This window comes from Colossoma macropomum, unplaced genomic scaffold (assembly GCF_904425465.1).
Source record: "Colossoma macropomum unplaced genomic scaffold, Colossoma_macropomum, whole genome shotgun sequence".
NCBI classification, from domain to species: domain Eukaryota; kingdom Metazoa; phylum Chordata; class Actinopteri; order Characiformes; family Serrasalmidae; genus Colossoma; species Colossoma macropomum.
The window spans coordinates 45,447,338-45,453,876 of NW_023494787.1; positions in this window are offsets into that span (position 1 = coordinate 45,447,338).

Below are 6,539 nucleotides of genomic sequence, written 5' to 3' on the forward strand. Positions count from 1 at the left end.
TAAATAGCCGTTTCCCCTTCAGCTCCGCGCTATTTCCGGATCCGCTCACCACCAGCTCCTCTTCAGGCTGACAATAACATCAGCTCTTTTTATTTTTACCAGCCAGTTCACAGAGGAGGAGAGAAGGAGGAAAACATGCAGGATGGAAAAGCACCAAAAAAGATAACGCACATTAAGACGTTCGATGAGTCAGCAGAAAGTTGGCAACCCCTCCTTAAAGGGATCAATAGTGAGACTGACGCCAGATGAGGTTCCCATGGATTCTAGAAGTCAGTGGCAACATGGAACATCACGACAACACAAGCACATAGGGGTGCAACTTCATCTCTGGTCATTGGGTTACTGGTGTCACATATCATACGACATCAAGAGGCCAATTTTTGAATGGACACCAATGAAATGTTTAAAGTGAAACATTATCCTCCAGCGTTATAGTAGTTGTAAACCTGAAAGCTCATGGAAAGCGAGAGAGCTATTTTTATACCATTCACAGCCTGATAATAAAAGAATAAGGCTAGGGAATAGACGTCACAACGCCACCACCTCTTTATTTCATTGATTTTCTCCTCACTGGTGTGGAGCTTAAGTGTCTATTCTTTTGATTAATTTTCAGTTTCTCAAAGCCCATGTATTGTTTATCACTTGCAAATTTGACAGTTTATCAACATATTCTGCACAGTTACTGACAGATTTCATTCAGTTACTGGGATTTTTAACTCGGCTACTGACATATTTCACTCAGTTATTGACATATTTCACTCAGCCACTGGCATATTTCACTAAGTTACTGGCATATTTCACTTAGTTATTTGCATATTTTACTCAGTTATTCGCATATTTTACTCAGCCACAGGCATATTTCACTCGGTTATTGGCATATTTCACTCAGCCACTGCATATTTCACTCAGCCACTACATATTTCACTCAGCTATTCGCATATTTCACTCAGCCACTGCACATTTCACTCAGCCGCTACATATTTTACTCAGTTATTTGCATATTTTACTCAGCCACTGGCATATTTCACTCGGTTATTGGCATATTTCACTCGGTTATTGGCATATTTCACTCAGCCACTACATATTTCACTCAGTTATTCGCATATTTTAGGCATATTTCATTCAGCTACTGGCATATTTTATTTGGTTACTGGCATATTTTACTCTGTTATTGGCATGTATCACTTAGCTATTGGCACATTTCACTAAGTTATCGGCATATTCCACTCAGCCACAGCCATATTTCACTCGGTTATTGTCATATTTCACTCAGTTATTCGCATATTTCACTCAGGCAATGGCAAATTTTATTTGAATGTATCACTTAGCTATTGGCATATTTCACTTAATTATTGGCATATTTCATTCAGTTGCTGACACATTTCACTCAGTTATTGGCGTATTTCGTTATATTTCATGGTAGGTAGCATTTTAGTAAATGCTGCTTGTCAAGCTAGTTAGCCAATTAATGAGACTATCACTGTACTATACTGTAAATCTCCACAAAAATCTGTAGATCAGGTAAAATAGCAATATAACATGAATTTGAGACTACAGCCATTCGACTCAGAGCTATACAGATGAGACAATGTCTCAACAAAGCTGTTCTTATGACGTTTTATCCAGCTTTCAAACACTGGAGCAACACTGTAAAAAGCAGTCCTGGTTGCTTTCGCTTTAACTAAAGTTTCTTTTTTTTTGTTATCCATGGTGATTAGGCTGGGCCTGTGATAAAATATTACCACAGATTCATCTCTCTGACATCCCTAGCCCTGTTTCTGAAATAATAATAGACTTAACAGTTTTTCAATGCGAATTTCACCAAAGGTCAATAACGTCTATTGTAAGTATATTTCAAGTCAACTTGTTTTCTGTTATTTTCTAAGTACAGAGAATCACATTAAAATGATTGTGGAAATCGACTGTAAACTACCGATGCATCAAATACAGACTATGTTGAAAAATGCTGCTGCATTCCCTTACAAACAGACACAGAGGCCATGATGATTGGAAATCTTCCATGTGTCAATAATGTATGGCTGTTAACTTGACCCCTTTGTATTAGTTTGACCACTGAATTCTTTCCTATAAAACATTGTGTAAAGGCAGCCTACTCATGAACCCTGTTGAAATAGCCCACAGGAAATGCTTACTTAAGCACTCAAACAATACAATGGCGTATATTTCCAGCACATATCAACCTTTGGACAGCCAGCAACCTCTGGAACCTGTTATTTGGGTGGTGGCTGAATGAAGGGCTTTGGTATGAACTTCACAACACTTCATCACAGAGATGCTCTACCTATTGTTGTGACTGCTGTCAGCATGTAATTAAGCTCAAATGGGTATGATTAGATATTACATAACACTATAGTGTGTCTAACTGAATATGACGATGACCCATTGTTTACATCGGCCAGTTAAATCTCATCTCTTTGCATAGTGTTTCCAATAATATTGTGACATTATGACCCTCACAAGGAGATGATATGACTGGTGGAAACCATTTCTACATAGCCATTTAGCTACACAAAGCTTGGTAATAAAGGTGACATGAAAAGAGCCTTGTTACATGTTTGGTTGGATGAATAAGCATTTGTGTTTATCTGGCAAGTCAGTAATATCTGGAAATGTCTTCTAGTGTCTCCAAAGAAAACCACTTACCAGCACTGTTATCAAACAACTGGTTTAAGCAAGAATTGCCAAAAAGTCTATGATTAAAAAGGACAAATGGACTCACAATGCAGCCTTCATAAACAATCTAGTGCTCTAACTCTGTTTGTCTCCAATCACCAGAGGTCTCATTGCTGGGACCTGCTGACCAGACACACGCTTGACCAGGCAAACGCTTCCAGCTGTTGCAAGCAGCCACTTATTGCACCTCATTGATTTTTTCTCTGTGCTCATGTATAGAGTGCTGAAGTCAGTTTGATCACCACTCCAATCAATCTAAATAGAACTACACTATTAGAAATAAGCATCATTTAATTGCTTGTACTTATAGAAAGAATGTCTTAAATTAGTGGAGAACCTTTACATCGCACTCTACACTGTACAGAGCTAATGTAAAGTTACAGACACTGCAGTATGGCTTTTAATTTGTGCAGGCTTGTCTTTTAATGTTGTAGTGAGGGGGTGGAATTTTCCCCCTCCCAGAATTTCTTGCAATTTTTTGAAGTTTGGTTTAATAATTTTTATTATCAGGAGCTACTCCCATCTTTAACGCCTTAAATACTGGGATATATGCATGCAACAGTTATAATATACAATGTATATTAGAAGGTACTTGTTTTGCTAAACAATTTAACAATGTAATTAATAGCATGATCATACTGTTAGCACAAAAAACTGTAAATAGCTGAAATTCAACCATGTGTTTTTTTATAACTTTTGTTATCAGTAACATTGTTACAAGTTGCATGACTGTAAATAGATATCTACAGTAGGCTCCTGTATTATCTAATCACAGTACTATTCTGTAGTTACAGTGGTGAATTAACAGCAAATTTATTGGAATTTACAGAATTTGCATGTATTTTACTACAGCATTGAGAAACATTCATTCAGAATACAGTATAGACACAGAATAAATGTCAAGGTTCTTCACACTCACACATATCATTGACAAATATGGTTCTTATACAGGGTTATTTACCATTGAGAGGTTCTATAGGGAACCAAAAGTTCCATGTTATCATTTCAAGACTTTTTAGGCACCTTTAGACCCAACTTCATAAGGATGATTATGCAAAAGCTCGACCTCTAATTAAAAAAACTAACATAGAAGTGCAAAGCTGGACGACATCCTGTGTAACAATGTTGGGCAGCATGATGTCTTTTCTTCTTATGCAATTGAGAGACTGAAAATTTACTCGGTTCAGCGTTTTTGCACTCCATTGTGCATCAGACAGCAGCAAAAAAAGTCTGTGCTCTCCTCTCCTTTGTTTTTTTTTTCCCTTGAGTGACCAAGCCCAGTGCAAAGACACTGGAGATACTGGTCTATGTTTAGCATCAATCACAACAAAATTCACATCTGAGCTCCACTTTTCCAGCACCTTCACTCTGGACACTCCACTGTCTGCCTGTTTACATATGTAGTGAAGTGACCATTTTTGCAGGAATTTGCTGCTGGATGCAGTGGTGTTGGGTAAGAGGAGATGGACCTCTTATAAAAACTGTAACATCTAGCAAAAGTTCTAAACACACTTAAAAAATAAAGGAGGCTCCTGGTTCTTAGCTGGGATATAGAGTTCTAGGGAAAGCTTTAAACTGATATAGAAGCTTTACATTGCATGAAGGTTTTATACTAGTTAAATGGGTCGAAATGTAGACCATTAAAGAAATGTAATATCCAGCAAGAATTCTATAAACTCTCAAAATTATAAAGATTTAGAAATTGTTTAGGCTTGGAAGTATGGTTGTAGGAAAACTTAATTGGTGTAGGAGTCCATATCCTGGTCCTGGATCTCTACCACCCTGCAGAGTTAAGCTCCAACACTTATTTAACAAACCTGATCCAGGTACTGAAGGTCTTCAGAGGCATCTGAATATTAGAGCCAGATGTGTCGAATCCGAACTCTTCAGAGTGGTGGATCTCCAGGACCAGGACTGAGCACTACTTGTGTGGAACCTTTACATCTAGCAAAGGTTCTGTACACTCTTAAAGAAATAAAGGTCTCTGAATGGTTCTGTGCCTGGATGTAAGGATGTAGGAAAAGCTTTTAATTGGTATAGAACCTTTACCCTGCATGAAGGTTCTATACTGATGAAATGGGTTTAAGTGTGGACCATTAAAAATAATGTAACATCTAGCAATGGTTCTATACATTATTAAACATAAAGGCTCAGAAATGATTCCTGGTTTGATTCTAGGAAAAGCTTTTTTTTGGTATAGAACCTTTACATTGTGTGAAGGTTCTGTACCAGTTAAATGGGTCTAAGAACAGACTCTTAAAAATAACATCTAGCATCTGGCTCTTGGATTGGACATAGAGTTCTAGGAAAAGGTTTTAATTGATTTAGAACCTTTAAATTGCATGAAAGTTCTTCATAACATCCAGCAAGCGTTCTTAAAAATAAAGTTTCCTAAAGGGTTCTTTGCTTGGATTTGCTTAGATTACATTGCATGAAGGTTCTATATCAGTTAAATGGGTTTAAGTGTAGACTCTGAAAAATAACATAGAATCCAGCAAAGGTTCTTAAAAACAAAGGTTCCTAAATGGTTCTTGCTTGGACAGACAGTTAAAGCCTTTAACTGGTAGAAAACCTTCTGCGAAGGTTCTATACACTTTATTAAAAGTAAATGCTCCTAAATGGTTCTTGGCTGGGATGTACAGTTCTATGAAAATCTTCTGGAACCTTTACATTGCATGAAAGATCTATACCAACTAAACTAGTTTAAGCAGAAATTCTTTAAAATTTGCAATATCTAGCAAAGGTTCTACACACTCTTAAAGAAATAAAGGTTCCTGAATGGTTCTTTGCTTGGATATATGGATGTAGGAAAAGCTTTTAATTGGTATAGAACCTTTACCTTGCATGAAGGTTCTGTACTAATGAAATGAGTCTAAGTGTGGACTAAATGATGAAGGTACAATTCTATGAAAAGCTTTTATTTGGCATAGAATATTTACATTGTCTGGAGGTTCTGTACCAGATAAATGGGTCTAGAACAGACACTTAAAAATAACATGTCATCTAACAAAAGTTCTGTTAAAAGTAAAGGCTCCTGGTTCTTGGCTTGAATGTAGAGTTCTAGGAAAAGCTTTTAATTGATATAGAACCTTTACATTGCATGAAAGTTCTGTATGAGTTAAATCCCTCTAAATGTAGACACTGAAAAATATCATAACTTCTAGCAAATGTTCTGAAAAATAAAGCTTCCTAAATGGTTCTTTGCATGGACAGACAGTTATAAGAGCTTTTACTTGGTGTAGAACATCCTGCAAAGGTTCTATACACTCTTAAAAATAAAGGTTCCTAAATGGTTCTTTGCATGGACAGACAGTTATAAGAGCTTTTACTTGGTATGGAACATCCTGCAAAGGTTCTACACACTCTTAAAAATAAAGGTTCCTAAATGGTTCTTTGCATGGACAGACAGTTATAAGAGCTTTTACTTGGTGTAGAACATCCTGCAAAGGTTCTATACACTCTTAAAAATAAAGGTTCCTAAATGGTTCTTTGCATGGACAGACAGTTATAACAGCTTTTACTTGGTGTAGAACATCCTGCAAAGGTTCTACACACTCTTAAAAATAAAGGTTTCTAAATGGTTCTCTGCTTGGACAGACAGTTATAAACGTTTTTAATTGGTGTAGAACCTCCTGCAACGGATGTCTTGGATGCACAGATCTATGAAAACTTTTTGGAACCTTTATGCTGCATGAAGGTTCTGCACCAATTAAACTGGTCTAAGCATAGACTCTAATAATAATGCAACATCCAGCAAAAGTTCTATAAACTCTTCAGAAATAAAGGTTACTAAATAGTTCTGGGCTTTAACCTGGTTCTTCTGTAAGTTCTCACCAAAGAACCCT